We start from the raw sequence: 17,132 nt of genomic DNA on the forward strand, positions 1-17,132 counted from the left end.
TCTGACTCACATACCAATCTTTATTTCCTCAATTAGAAAATTCTTTTAGTAATCTTATATTTGTGTTTTCCTTCATTAAAGCTTGATTTTTTTCAATTGAGACATTTTAAACATAAACAGGATTTTCAACCTTTTCCATCTTTTATCTCTTCCTTCTACTTACTCAGGAATGAAGATTAAGGATTAGAAAATACTTAATTTTTTGAGAAAGTTTACTATATGCCAGAAATTATTTTAAACATTCCATATAAATTACCATTTCAACCCTCAACACAACACTATAAGCTGATGAGCTAGGTGTGATTATCGTTATCCTTGTTTTATACATGGAAATATTAAGGCACATAGAGTGTAACATAATAAGAAATATATATTTGGTCTCTGGCCGTGGCTTTTGATGATATTTAATGTCTGCCCCTACTTCCTGGCACATAGTTCCTCAAACCCTTGGTATCTCTGAAGTGATAAGCTTCTTTCTGTATGCCAATGAAATGATAGAGGCTCCTGGATAGCCTCAGGATGGGGGCTAGTTGCCAGAGAAACTCACCAGTGATTATAAGGTAGGAAATTTCAACCCCACCCCTCAACCTTCAGGAAGAGAGAGGGTCTGGAGTTTGAATCAATCACCTATTTAATCAATCATGGCTGTGTAATGAAGCTTCCCTAAAGATCCTGCAGGACAGGGTTCAGAGAGCTTCCAGGAGGTGTTGGGAGAGTGACCTGTCGGGAGAGGGCAAAGAAGCTCCATGCCCTTCCCCCACACCCTGCCCTATTCATTTCATTTATCTGGTGGTTCTGGAGGCCTATTCTTTTATAATAAATGGGTGATCTAGTAAATAAACTATTTTCCTGGGTTTGGTGAGACATCCTGAGTTTTGTGAGTCATTCTAGCCAAGGGGAGTGTTGTGGGAACCTCCAATTTATAGCCAAGTTGGACAGAAGCTGTGGGTAACTGAAGAACCCACTACCTGTAACTGATATCTGAGGTTGAGAGTAGGGGGGTGTCTGGTGGGACTGATTTCTTAACCTGTGGAATCTGACACTAACTCCAGGTCAATAGCATCAGAGTTGTATTGAATCGTAGGACACTTAGCTGGTGTCCACAAAGATCTGAAGAATTGCTTGGTGTGAGAAAACAAAACAAAACAAAACAAAACATACATTTGGTGGCCAGAAGTATTGAGAGAAGAGTATGAAAAGAGTGAAGAAAGAAACACAATGAGTGTTTTTCTTTTGGTATGGCACCATTTGAAATCACCCTATTAGTATGTGGCAGTCAGAAATTGATCCAATGTAGTCTGACTCCAGAATCAATAATTCTAAACATTATATTTACTGTCCTTAATAATGTGTTTATGAAAAGATAGAAAAATCTGCCCTTCAATTGCTTAGCTTAGTTCAGTATTAGTTACTTATTTCTTTTACTTAATACAAATAATGAGGATGTAATTCTTTTGATATAATTGAGTTTTTCAGTACCTAATCAGTAGAGAATATTTCATAGCTATTGGATAAATACTCTGATTTATATTATTGTTTCTTACTTATATTTCCCGTAGGTTATTTCTTTCTACTTTAAGTACAGTTCAACCAGATCTCATTGTATACTTTGTTAACTATTGAATACTCAATATTTAGCACAATTTCTAGAATGATTTTTTGTGCTCAAAATTTGCTGAATAAATATATATTAATTAATTAGTACCAGCTCTGTGCTGTATTTTAAGATTAAAAAGATAAAATGAGATGGGGTTCCTGAATTTATTACATAGACATATAAAAAAAAAAAAAGAGTGCAATGTAGTAAATGCCGAGCCAGGTAAATTTAGAATACTAGGGAATATGGAGGGTTGATGCATATTTGTGCTTCTATGACATTTAAAGAAGTGGAAATTTTAAAAACTGAACCACATAGCTTTGTTTTCTATTATGTACACACACATATTCCTTTTTTTCTTTCTCGTTTGAGGATGACCTGCTAATGGTACCACTATAATCTCTGCAAATAACTAAAGGGAGATGGATTTGTCCTGATAAATGCTTTACAAATTGAAACATTAGTGGTCGGTGTATTTTCTGTTTGGTATCTGTAGCCATAGACTTGGGTTCTTTTGATCTTTGTGGAAATGACTTATTAACCTTTCATAGCCAAAGAAAAGTTCCATTCCTAAAGGTGTGTTTTACATCTATTTCAGCTTGGTTCACACTTAAGTTTTGTTTTCTCTCCCCACCTTCGATACTTGGCTGCCTGACTTAATGTTGGGAATTTTCTCCAGCCAACCCTGGCTTCAGTTAAAAGTATGTATTCTTACTGCTTTCCTGGCCAAGGTGTATTCTGATACACTGCATTCTCTTGGTGTATTTTGTTGGCCAAAATAGATTATGTTAATTCATTTCCAATGGACATACTTTTACCTATTGTATGCTGTGTGAAATAAAGAAAAAAAGAAATCCTAGTCCTTGTCCTCAAATATTTAAAATGTGGCTTAAAAGAGTAAATTTGTTTTCAGGAAACAAGTACAGAACAATGAAATTAAGTCATCAAGAGGTAAAATGTGTGGAACAGTTAATAACAATTATAGGAAAAATGTAATATATAAGACTACTATAATCCTCTCCCCTACTATACAAGTATAGTAGGTGAGAGGGTAAAAGGACTAACATAAGATTTTTACATTCCATTTAAAATGGTAATATATTGATTCTAATTATAATGTGAAGAGTTTGATTTTTAAATATTATTATCCCTGGAGCAACCACAAATAAAACAATTTAAAGAAATTGTTTTATGAAAAATGTATTAGAAAATTAAAATAAAATACAAAAAGTTTAAGTAACCCTCTAAAAGGCATGATAATAGAAAGCACAGAGCACAAACAGAAAATAAATATGAAATGGTAGACCTAAATCCAAACAGATTACATATTACATTAAATGTAAATGATCTAATCACACCAATTAAATGACAGAAGATGACAGAATGGATTAAAATGGCTCCATTATTTGTTGTATACAAGAAATTCACTTCGGATATAATTATATGATAGGATAAAAATGAAAGGATAGAAAGGGACATACCATGCAATCCCTGATGAAAATCTTGAGTGGTTGTATTAATATCAGACAAATTAAACTTCTGAACAAGGAATATTACTAGTGACAAAGTGGGATTACTACACACTGGTAAAAGGGTCAGTTTACAAAAAAACACAACAATAACAAATACTAAATGTGCGTGCATCCAACAGCAGAAGTTCAAAATACACAAAACAAAGCTGACAAAAATCATGTGCCAGAGGTTGACAGTTTCTCATAAAGTTAAACAAACATCTGATGACCCAGCAATCTCACTCTTGAGTATTTACCCTAGAGAAATGAAAACTTGTGTTTACAGACAAACCTGTACAGGAATGTTTATATCAGCTGTATTCATAATTATCATAAACTGGAAACAACCCAAAGGTTTTTCATCTAGAGAAGATGAACACACTGTGGCAATTCCATAAAGTGAAACACTATTCAGCAATAAAAAGTGATACAATACTGATACACCCAACAACTTGGATGAATCTCAAATGCATTATGCTCAAAATGTTACATACTGCATCGTTCTTCTTCTATGTCATTCTTGAAGAGATTAAAGTATAAATAATGAGGCTCTTGATTCTTGCTTGGGCTTTGGAGATAAAGAGATGATATGATTATAAAGTAATAGCACAAAAAAAGTTTGAGGAGGTGAGGAAACCCTTTTGAATCCTGATTATGATGGTAGTTATATGAATCTCTATATGTATTAAAATTCATAGGACTATATACTGAAAATAAATTTCATCATATTATAAATTAAAAATAATAAAATAAAACACTAAACATTCAGATTTTCCCCAAACTGTCCCATATATTGGGAATAATGGATATATAATGTACAATGATCCTATTGTACATTTTTTATCCATTATCTCAATATCATTATCTTCAATTTTATCTCCTGATATTTGAGTAAGGCATTTTTTTTTCTGGCTTGATTATTTTATTTTCCACGTGACAAACTTAAAAATCAGAATAGGAGTTCTGTTTGAGGGAGAAGGGAAAGATTTGCAAAAGAGTTCTCAAGAATCATAGCATGATGGTAATAGTTAACAACCTGATCATGATGGTGTTTATATGAGTGGGTACATTTTTTTTTCTAAATTCACTAGGTAATCTGCTTGTCCTTATATGCATACAAAGAAAGGTTTGAAATAAAAATTAAACAAATAAACATCCAGCATTTAAAACTCAGCTTCCTAGAGAGTAGTTAGTCACTGCTGCTTTAAAGCATTCATCACAATGTGACTATGCCTCAATTGTAAAATTTGTCATATTTTATTGTAACCGTTCACGCAAATGTGTGTGTCACCCTCACTGTCCTGACTGGAAATAGAGGGGATTAATCTTCCAATTCTTGCCACTCTGCAAGCATATAGCTGGCACCAACAATGTATTGAATGAACATTGAAAAAGAAAGTATGTAGTATGTCCAGTAACGGTTCACATAGGCCTTGGTTTCATTTCCTGGCACCTCACCGCTGGCCACCCTTCCCTAGCTTGAAAATATCAGATGTTACATTATCAAAACAACTCTGATTTTTCTTTGATTTTTTTTTGCTTGACTGCCAATAACACTTTGATCTAATTATGAATGCCATGGAAACCTTCCCAGTCACATGAGATATGCACACAGATGCATCCTAGTAGAGGAATCTCATAAGATCCTTAAGAGTACCTATAGAGAAAAACATAATGTACTGATGTATCACAATTTCATAGGCATTGTCACAGGAAATATTTTTAAGTTGTTTGATTTCTATGGGTTTTTTTTTGGACTGGACTTGCTTTAGGTATGGACTCTGAGCAAAATAATTTTTTTTTATGTAATCTTACCTGGAAGTCGAAATCATTGTGATTTAAAAAAAAGCCTCACCTAGTTTTTTTGGTAGGATCACTACACTTGGTGCTATTGCAATATTCTATGGAAAAATCCTAGTATGTATTTAACTTGCTACTGCTCCATCCCTCCCCCACTCTCCATAGACATGTTAATTCATGGTCATGATTAATCTCTATAACAGTCGCTGTGTTCATTTGGTTATTTTGGGACCAATGATCTATTGACCACAAGAGAAGAAAAGATTTGATTCACATCATTTCTACTTATTTTCATCAAAATTAGTGTCACTTGGTCTTTGATTTTTGTACTTTCGTAGATAAATCTGTCATAGGTAAACTTTTTTTTTTTTGCTTTGTCTGTATAATCAAAAAGAGATAAAAGTAATAATTTTTTTCAAATGAATATTCACTTCTCTTCTAACACAACAATCATGTTTAAAAGCATTAAACTTCCGAAGAATATGAGTTGAAATACTTCAACAAATCTGACGAGTCACAAACTGTAAATTTACAGCAGAAGCTAGATGTAGCTTTGTTCTCAAGCCCTGATGGAATGCCTACACATTATATAAAATTTAAGCAATTGCAGAATTCCATGTAGAGAGCAAGGACATGCTTCCAGACTGAGTCATCTGCCTTTTGTATTAAAAAATAAAATAAATAAATCCTTGCCACTAAGCTGGTTAATATGTACAGTGTTTTTTTTTTTATGAATGTTTAAAAGGAATAATAATAATTAGAATAATAATACTAAGCTTTTAGATAATGCTTTTTATCTTCAAAGCACTTCACAAACATGTCTGTAGTTAATCTCTGCACCCTAAAAGCAACTTGCCAAAATATTTTGTTTTACAACAGATGCATTTCAGAAGGGTTTCACTCATCTTTATATTTTCTTGGGCATAAACTCCTATGTTAAGAAAAAAAAAAGGCTATAGAAAATAAAATCCATCAAAGCCTTTCTTTCTAATGCAAATGAGCTTCTTTCTATTCTTTCTAGAGGAAAAAAATGTTCAGTTGAAACTGACTATAAACCCAATTCTGTTGAATCTGTGTAATAAGGGTCATTTTGTGTAGGACTGAGGTTCAGCTGTTCTCTTCCAAATGAAATAGTCTGAAATGGCAAAGGGCTGAGTAAATATATTTTTAGATACTTACTGCTGTGCAAGAATTAAATTCACTTAAAATAAAAATCTTTACTAAAAGTGCTAATTTAGTGGAAACTGATCTGGGCCTTATTATCTTGATGGAGATGAATTCTTCTTTCCAACTGTGTCTTGAAAAGCATTTTCAGATAAATCTAGAGTGGACCTTACAGGAGAACACACAAGTGTTAAGTGGAAGAATCAAATCTGGATTACAAGCTGAGGAAGCGAAGTGCCCAGGCCTTTGCTCTTTGTCTCATTACCTTGCGTTTAATGAGGTTCAAAGTTAGCACCTCTCCTCCAAACTGTACAGCATTACAAGATGCCAGCAGCCTAGCTTTCCTTTTTCTTTTGTTCCTTTCTTTCTTTTTATTTTTTAACTTAACATCAGCAATGCATGTTGATTGTTGAACAAATTAAATTTAGAGAATTAAATAGGAAGGAAAGGCAAAAATCTTCCTCATTCCCATCAGAGATAACTATACTAAATTCTTCCAAACCTTTCCAATATATATCTTACTTTACAAAAACATGTTCTCACTGTACTTGTGAAACAACATTTTTGAATGCCTAGTAAATATCCTATAAATTTTCTTGACAATATAAATATATGTAACACTGTTCTAATCATTATATGACATTTTATTTCTTAATGTCATTTACTAAATGTAATGATACACAGATTTACAATATCATAATAGATATCTGGAGGATTGTCATAAGATATTCAGTTATAGCCATATACTGGATGTACTACTACATTAGAATATTCAAGAAAGGGTCTTAAGAATTTCTATTTCTAACAAGCTCTACAGGAGATTTGGGAAAACACTGGCTTAAGTCATGTTTTGTATGTTTAATTTCCATTAAAAAAAACTCTCCAAAATTTTATGGAATCTTATGTTCCAGTCTGATTATTTTCTTACTTTAAATTCAAACAAATGAAATTACTTGCTCACACAATATGCACATTTTAAATCTTTTGGAACATAATGCCTAACTATTCTTAATCAGGCTACAACAATGTACATTTTTACAACTGTACATGGCACAACACTGGTTGTCAGAAACAAAGGTAGATGGATAAGGTCCCCTTTGGTGATACGGTGCTTCCAGAACAGGTGAAGAGCAGGACTTTCATTTCAAATCACTTACAGATTTTAACCTCTGAAACTAGCAGTCAAAATTTTAGGATGAATTCTAATGCAAGTCCAACTCATTTTGTAGGAAGTTATCAAATATGTACGTTAGAAAAGAATTCCTTGTTTATTCCTTTCTTTTTCAAATTGTATTTTAAATGCAAGTAGAACTTTGACAAATCTTCTAATCTAGTGTTTTCAAAATTTGTTTATTCATTAAACCATATGGGGTAATTATTAAACACACACACACACACACACACACACACACACACACACACACACACAGACTTCTGAGCTCACCTGAATCAATGAAGGAGGTATCTGAAACCTGCAGTTTCAGTTTTCTAAGCCTCCTTAGATGTTCCTTGTTCACAGTCAACCTGGAAAACCTCTGCTCTGGCCCACACTTGTGTGTTTGTAGGTGAGAGAAGAGCCCAGGGTAATTCATTGTTTGGCTCTCTGGCAGATGCAAGTGAGTGACACAGCTGTGGTTAGAAGCCATTTCTCTTTCTGTGGATACAGTGTGCTTTCTGGTATTTCACCGTATCTATGGATAATTCTATGCATTTATCCAAAAAGTAGGCATTTTTATTAAAATACTGCAAAGAAAAGCTACTATTTTACAAATTCAATTATACTTAGACATATAAAATTTGATAAAATAGCTAATACTGCTTTAATAACCAATAAAATAGCACTTAACCTAATGCTCTTAGGTTTTAAAATAAGTAAAGCATCCCTATTAATGGAAAATAATTACAAATATTTCATGACTTTATCTAAATATAAAGTGTTTCATTTAACTGCCTACTTTTCTCTCCAAAGAGCCCCAATTTAAAATTTGTCTTTTCTTCTTAATATATCAGTGGAAAAACCTCATTTTTGTGCTAATGGTCTTGAAAGATTTTATTTTACAGTTATTCAACTTTTCCTCTAACCTAAGCACAGGCAGCAACCCTGGAGGAATCCAGAAGAGGCCCAAAGAAAGGAAAAGGGAGCTGTTAAAAAGCATCAAATACATAAAAGTTCAATTACTAAGCCTGAAATCTTTGAGTTCCTCCATCCATGATTACCTAGGAAGTTGATTCTTAAAGTGCATGATCACTATGGTTTTCTTATTCTTCCTTATCTTTCATACTTTAAAATGTATGTGATTCTAGACTGATTTGTATTATTGAGTTAGATAGATTCCTAACAAATATGTATAATCTTTGTTCCAAGAAGTTACATTAAGTCTGCATGAACAATTTGACCTGCTTGCTTGGGATTACTCAGGTGAAACCCTTTTTTTCTGTGATATATATCTCAATAATGTTACATAATTTAGAGGCATTTCAATTTTGAGCCAATATTTCCATTACTTTTATCTTTCTCAAAGGATTACTATTCTGAATTGGAATTTCTCATGGTTGACATCACCCTGACAAGTAGTTGTGCTCTTTCTGAGTGATATCAATGAGGATAAATAGTATTTTTTATTTTTACTATAGAAAAATGTTTCCTAAATGTTTCATTTTGGAGAAACAAGTTCATTACATGAATTTTCCAAAATTTAACTTGTTGAAGATACGAAATGTTTTCATTTATTCAAGTTTAAAAGTTTAAAAACATTACTTTCATCAATATTGTGTGTACTTGTGTGTGTGTGTATGTTGTGTGTATACACATAGACAACATCAAGAAAACAATGTATTGAAGGAGCTGGCCCTTTATATAAGCAAGCTGAGTAACCTCTCATTCTTACGCATAGTATGTACCTTAGAGAAATATATATGGACATGTGTGTGTGTGTGTAGAAACACAGATACATTGATTTTATTAAACTAGTTCTTGAAATGGAAATAAAATACTTTGAACACCTAAAAGACCCAGGTGCATCCAGCTAGATGTTGCTCAAACCTCCTAAAATCAGTAAGTTAAAAACTAAGTCCTCCTTTTACTTCTTGTATTTTAAGTTTCCATAAACGGCATCACAATTGTTCATCATACTCTCCCCTACACAGGGAGAGTCATCAAAGATATTAAATTTTAAATATCTATCATGGCTAGATTTTTACCTGATTATATTTCAAGGAATGTTAGTTTTGTGGAATGTTAACAGGTGTTACCTTAAAAAAAAATTTTTTTTTTAAAGGAGAAGTGTAAAAGAAAGCATTCTGAGATAATTATACTTGAAGAATATCATAGGAAGCAATTTGAACAAATTTCTTGATTTCAGGTTTTGATGGAGCCTTTAAGGAATTAAAATATACAATAGTTGAGCATGGGGTCAAGACAGCATAGAAGGTAGAAACTGTGCACACCTCCTCTCAGCTACAGCAATATTATAATGAAACTACAGAGCAACCATCAATGGGAGTTGCCTGAGGTCTGGCTGAACAGAAGTCCTACAACTGGGGACATACATAAGAGGTCATCTTGAGTCTGGTAAGATGGGCAGAGATGCAAAAAAAGGCCCAGTCCCACAACCACTTGTGGTGGTAGAGAAATAGGAGCGCTATCTTGGCTATAGAGCTCCCTCTCCTTACTGAGGAGAGAGGAATGCCAGCCCCACACTGGGATCCCCAGTCCAGGGTTCCAGTGATGGGAAGGGAAGTCCTCACATCCTCTGGGTGAATGAGACAGAGGGCTGTGGGAGTTGTAGATGTTCCTTTTAAAGGGTCTGTGTGTGGATTTACTTGCTGATGGACTCATTTGCTCTGAGCTCTAGCACCAAGGCAGCCACTCAAGGAGCACCAAGGTCATATAGGGAGACATTGAGTGGTTGACATTCAGGGAGAGAGAGCTGGAGGGGCAGCTTTTACCTGGTCAGAAGTGCTGGATGTATTCATTGTTCCTTTGTTGAGCCCTCTCCACTCCCAGCCTGTGGATGCAGGTAGAAGCCATATCTGAGCCTCCATCAACCTGGATAACACAGGTCACTCTACTCAGGTGATTCCCTGAGACTCCACTTTTCCCAACCTGCATGCCCACCCAATCTGCCTTCAATGGATTATTCCATAAAAGTGGCCTGTCTTGGCTCATGCTGCAGAGTTTCCTAAAATCTCTCAAAGTTTCGCAAAACCCAAAGAATCATCATCTGGCCTCAGCGTGCTCTGTAAATCTTCCTGAGCAGCCCAAGCCTGCCACTAGTGGCAGCTGGCCTCAGTTCCCAACTTGGCCTCTCGAGGCACTTGTAAGTCCAGCGCGGGTGACAGCCATCTGTGGACTGCTTGGTGACTCTGACCAAGAGGCTCTGGAAATGCACAGACTACTCCTGAGCTTGGCCTGCAGGTGAGCACCTTCCAGGAGGTTCTTGGGCGGGCATACCCAGTGACCTGCTTTGAATGGTGATGGAGATGGAACATCACCCTGGCCTGCATCTGAGGAGGACACACCCAAAGAGAAGACTGGGCAGGCACCAAAACCTTGTAAAGTGAATCCTGCTCTGTAGGGTCAGCCCCTCACTGGACAATCCTCACAATCATTCAGCCCAAAGGTTGATCCCTCCCATTGGCGAGCAATCAGCAACTAAGGCTCGACTACAATAGGAGGGCACACACAACGCAGACAAGGGACATACCTTGAGCGCCTTGCTCTGGTAACCAGGGAAGACTGTGCCATTGGGCTCCACAACACACCTACTGCATAAAGCCGGTCTACTAAGACTGGGAGGCAAAGCAGCCCTACCTAACACATAGAAACAACACAGGGAGGCCAAAATGGGGCAACAAAGAAACATGTTCTTTATGAAAGATTAGAACAAAGCTCCAGAAAAAGAATTAAATAAAATAGAGACAAACAATCTATCAGATGCAGAGTTCGAAACACTGATTATAAGGATTCTCAATAAACTTAGGGGAAGAGTAGATGAACTCAGTGAAATTTTAATAAAGATATAGAAAATATAAAAATGGAAATGGAAAACATAAAAGGGAACCAGTCAGAAATGAAGAATACAATATTTGAGATAAAGAGTACATTGGTAGGAATCAACAGATTGAATGAAGCAGAGGATCAAATCAAGATTTAGAGGATGGGGTAATGGAAGTTAATCAACTGGAACAGTTTAAGGGTCCTCTGGGATAATATCAAGCACAACAACATTTGCATCATAGGAGTACCAGAAAGAGAAGAGCGAGAACAAGGAATTGAAAACCTATTTAAAGAAATAATGACTGAAAACTTCTGTAACCTGGTGAAGAAAATATACATACAAATACAGGAAGCACAGAGGACTCCAAATAGAATGAATTCAAAGAAACCCACACCAAGGCACATCATAATCCAAATGCCAAAAGTTAAACACAAAAAGAGAACCTTAAAAGCAGCAAGAAAAAGGCACTTAGTTACCTACAAGGGAACTCCCATAAGACTGTCAGTTGATTTCTCAAAATTTCTCAGAATTTTGCAAGCCAGAATGGATTGACACAAAATCTTCAAAGTGATGAAAAGCAAGGACCTACAACCAAGATTACTCCACCCAGCAAATAACAAATTATTTAGAATTGAAAGACAGATAAAGAGCTTCCCAGATAAGAAAAAGCTAAAGGAGTTTGTCACCACCAAGACAGTATTACAGGAAATGTTGGAGGGACTTCTTTAAGAAGAAGAAAAAAAGTGTCAAAAATATGAATAAAGAGAAGCAATAACTATATATCTCTCAACAAGTACTTCAAATGAAAAAAAGAATTAAATGTTCCAATCAAAAGATAGAGTGGCTGGATGGATATCAAAACAAGAAGACCCTTACATGTGCTGCCTACATGAGACTCGCTTGAGATTAAAAGACAGGCGCAGTCTAAAAGTAAAGGGATGGAAAGATATTTCATGATGGACCTAAAGGGTATCGTGCTGAGTGAAGTAGGTTAGATAGAGAAAGACAAATGTAATTTGATTCCATGTACATGTGGAATCTAAAGCACAAAATAAACAACAACAACAAAGAGAAACAAACATAGATACAGAGACCATTTTATGGGTTATCGGATGGGAAGGGAATGAAGGACAGGTGAAAAAGAGGGATGGGATTAAGAAGTACAAAATGGTAGTTATGAAATAGTCATGGAGATAGAAAGTATAGCATAAGGAATATAGTCAATAATATCATAATAACTATATACAGTGTCAGATGGGTACTGGATTTATTGTGGTGATGACTTCATGAGTCATATAGATGTCTAATCACTATGTTGTACACCTGAAACTAATATAATATTGCATGTCAATTACGATTGAAAATTTTTAAAAATATTATTTAAAAAATACAGAACAGTCACCATTTTAAAATCAGCTTCATCAAAGAACCATTTAACTGAAATATTTTCCAAAACCCTGTTTAATCTACTCCTCTCTTAACCCAATATCTACCACCACTCATATCTTCCTCATCCCCTTAGGAGGTATCAATTTCTGCATATTTATTATAATATTTATCCTAGGCTTCATAGGTTTAATGTTAATAATGAATTGCAATTTACTTGAAAAGTCCATAATGCTCAGACTTTTGAATCTAAGAAAACAATGCCTTTAGATAACTATAGTTCTCCATAATTAATGTGCACGTTTCACTCTTGCCCCTGTAGTCTATACTCTAACACAGCAACCACAGCAATGCTATTAAAGCTAAATCTCATCATGTCATTTCTCCTTTAAAAATTCTAAAATGGCTCCCAATTTAAAAGGTATCTCCTTAGACATCCTTTACTTCCTTGATGTTTTTGCTCTAATGTCAACTTATCAATGAAACAACCATTCAGTTTAAAATGTAATCCCTCATGTCCCTGAATTCTCATTACCATTCTGTTTCCCCTATAGTATTTAGAATCTTAAAAATGTACAAATTAATTCTTATTGTAGTTCTCCATTACAATTGCTTACTAGAAGGTAATCTCCATGAGAACACGATTATATGTATTTGGTTCCCTGCTTGCCCATTCTTAGAACAGTAAGAGCTCAAAATATACCCTTTGCTTCCATAAACTCATCCCGTCAGGATTCTGTGCAAAACTTGGTCTTAGGAAAGTGTTGGAAAAGAAGTCTGCCCAAATTTTGTATCAAAACTCCTCAGACAGAGCTTTATAATTCTAGAAGACATCTTTTTTGTGCTCTAAAGTATCTAAAAAATTGAGAATAGGAGCATTCTGTGATGAAATGAAGAGAGATACAGCAGAACTGGTTGATTTATTTCCATCATTCCTCTTTCTTCTCTAGAAGCTGTGTTTATTCTACATTCTTTATATCTCTTGAAATTATTTGTTCTCAATTATTTCCTCTCAATTCCTAGGTCAATGATAACAATCAAACTATTCGTAGACTATGCTACACGGTGCCACCAAATATCCTCATAGCACCTTTCTGTTCCTTGACCCATAACTATCCTATCCTATTTTATTGGGATTACTGGTAGTTTCATTAAAACCTCGAAGGGGCCACACTGGGTCTGTTTTGATCACTACAGTATCTCTGTTGGTAAGTACAGTTCCTCACACAGAATGAGTGACAAAAAGATACTGATTAAATGAATGAAACCCTTACCTAAACCATTGCAATAGTCTCCCATCTGCTTCTTTTGACTTCAATTTCTCCCCTGTTCCTTCCACCCAACATTCTGCAGGAGCAGCATTTTTCTAGGGAAAAAAAAAATGTGTTCAATTTTCTTTCTTGCTTACAACCATTTATTACCTACAGGAAGTACCCAAATATTTCCATAATATGATCCCAGGCTCCCTTTATGGCTTTCATTCTAGTAATTCATTCTATATTCCTTATATTTTGGTTAACAGCCCAAATAGCAAAAATGTTTACCTCTTCATATCAAAATGCCTTAACACAAACTGTTGTCTCTGCCTGGAAGGTAGCTTTATCATCTCCTAACCACTTTAATCTTGATGGTTCTTTGGGGTTGACTTATATCATTAGTAAAATAAAAAGCTCACCCTTCCTCCTTCTACCTGCTCATCATCCCATTCTATGACATTCACTGAAATATACATGAGTTTTTGTTTGATAACTGGTATGGGTGTGTTGAATGCGGCCAGGCCAGGAAGGGAAGACTGCATAATAGCAATCCGTTCTACCCTTGTTGAATCCTAATTCTGAACTCTTACAGTAAAAGGAGGTTAGAATTATTCCAGAGAAAATTTGTAAGTTACTTAGATCCTGCATAGCCTTGGATCCTGTGTGCCAGAGACAACAGGCACCTGGGAAGAACACCATCAGCCTCACTTAGAAAGTAACCAGAGCTTGCTATCACTGTAGGTATCTCAGCATGGGCATTTCCGGTCTCCTGGGTCAAGTTCAGCAGTAAGCATTCACCAAGTAACCTCACAGTTGAAGAGTTGAGAAAAGTGTGGAAAAGGAAGTTCAGAACAGGACATATACTTCATGTGACCATAGCTAACTGAATAGTATACGAAGACAAGTTAGTTATGTTTCTGGGGATGATAGGAAACCATCAAGGTGCAACCTGAAAGAGGCAAGTATTTAATCATCAAACTGATGGAGACAACTTATGCCATATAAGTTTGGCAAAAATACAAAATAGCGTATTTTATCATTATTGGCTCGTGAGATCAGGGCATTTAGAAAATAAAGATGCTCCATTCAAATACCATGTCTTCACCAAAGCCTTTACTGAAACCTATCTATACTATCATCTGTTCTTGTGGAAAACTTCCATATGCCACTATTTTAGCCATAGACTCCAGACACACTGACCTCCTTGCTATTTTCAAACATGGCATCCTTCTCCCTCAGGGCCTTTGTACTTGCTGTCATTTCTGCCTTACACTCACTTTCCCTCAAACGGCTATAATATTAGTTCCCTCTCTTCCTTTGGGTTTTCATTGAAAAGGCACTTAAATTAAGCCCTCTCTAAACATTTGTCTATAATTTCTATATTCTCAGTTAATAATAACAATAAATATAATAATAATAATAATAATCTTCTTCCCATGTTTTTTTCCTCCTAAGCACTAATCATTTCTATGTATGTGTATGTATGTGTGTGTATTTATATATATATTTACATATTTTTAACTTATCTTGATTGCTATCTGTTTTACCTGTTAAAATTTAAGCTTTACTGAGAGCAGAGATTCCTTGTATCTGTTTTTCAGGCTGCTGCATCCTCACTGTATACAGTATACAACAGTATAGTATATAGGGTAGAATAGTATACAATATATAACACATACTCTACAAATGCCCATTGAATAAAGGGAAAATCTGTCTATATGTCTGCTTTCTGAATTAAGCAATGTGCTCCTTTTAGATAGGAGTGGAAGGATGATATTTCTCAACCTCTTCACCTAACAATTATTGCACACAGGACATGATGGCTCCTGTTTGGAACTTCTTTGTGTCAACAAAATCTACATCCTGGACTCCTCCACTTTATTCATTTTGTAGAGTGTTTTTCCATCATGACATTTTGTACAGTGTGTAAGCATCCTTTTGTGATGCTTCATTGGATTTTCAAAGCACTAGGTACAAGGGAGAAATTGTTATTCTCATTTCGCAGCCAGGGAGATTAAGACACATGAGAAATGAGATCCATATGTAAGTCAGTGACATGGTCAGGATTAAAATACAAAATATGCTTAGTGTAAGATCCAAGTAATGTGTTCCAATGAATTACTCTTGGGTAAATATGTTAGAGGAGAAATAAACTCTTTTGTTTTCATCAGGGAATCTATTTGTTGACATCTGTCTTTTTCAAAGACAGAAGGAATATGCGGTTTTTTTTTTCTTAAAACAAAGAAAAGAACTCTCATTGCTAGAAATATTTTCAAACTAAGTACATTGAAAAGGGCAGTCAACATCTGATTGTCATTTCTTTAATTCAAATCACCATAAATTGTGTTAAAAAATGCACTTGACTCCATTCAAAATTTGGGAGCATATTTAAAAAGTTTCTCAACAAGGAGAAATGTAGAAATAAGTAACATGTTATGAAAAGGATCTAAAAATTTAGCTCCCACTTCAGAACATCTCGCTATGTATGTCTGGTCAGAAATATTTCTTAAAAAATATTTATGAATAAACACTAAAATTTTTATATGAAAACAGTATATTTATTCACAAGGCAGAGATCTTTCTTCTAAGCACTAATGGTGCAGAATTGTGAATGGAGGTAACAGGGAGAAACTGAAGTCAGGGAAGCAGAAAAGAGATAATTGTAATGGTTTAGGTAAGTATTTACTTCATTCAATCTATATTTGTCATCCACTTTGACAATAGGGATTCCCTGGTGAGCAAGACAGATGCCAGCTGGACCATTAGAAGGCTTGGTGAAGCTAACCAGTGATCCTCATAAACTGTGAAGGATGTGGCTCTAGGAAGAGGAAGGTGCTACGAAGATATATGGTGGCATGGCCTAAAGTAATTTAGCAATGGCTTGACAACTGAGAAAAATAAATAAATTCAATAAATGTTTAGAATTTAAACTAACAACTTCTAGAGAGGGGAGAGGATGACAGGGTTTGTAGGAATGTGAGAAAGCCAGGTAAAGAGAGAACTACTATTCATTAATCTTGTGTAGAAGATTCTAGAAAACTTTGCTACCTCTATATTCATTATTTCTCCCTCTCTCGTATTCTTCAACATTACATTCCTGGCTTCCATGGAGTTCATGGCTCTGCTCATGTTTCTCTCCTTGGAACCCTACCCCTTACTTCTCCACTTGGCTATATCTTAACAACTCTCTAAGATTCACCTCTGGACCCCCTTTGGGAAACCTCCCCAAACTGGCATTCAGGGTTACTCCATTTCCTGGTGCTCCCATAGTGCTATGTGTACACCTAGATGATGACGCTTAGCGTATGCTCTCAATAGCTTCCATGGACCAGGGTAGGTGTTATTTGTTTTTGAATTCTACTTGTAATATTAATTGCTAAAGGTTGCTTGGTTTTGATTTTTTTTCTCTTCCAGTAAT

Source organism: Rousettus aegyptiacus, unplaced genomic scaffold (assembly GCF_014176215.1).
Source record: "Rousettus aegyptiacus isolate mRouAeg1 unplaced genomic scaffold, mRouAeg1.p scaffold_m13_p_3, whole genome shotgun sequence".
Taxonomy (NCBI): Eukaryota; Metazoa; Chordata; class Mammalia; order Chiroptera; family Pteropodidae; genus Rousettus; species Rousettus aegyptiacus.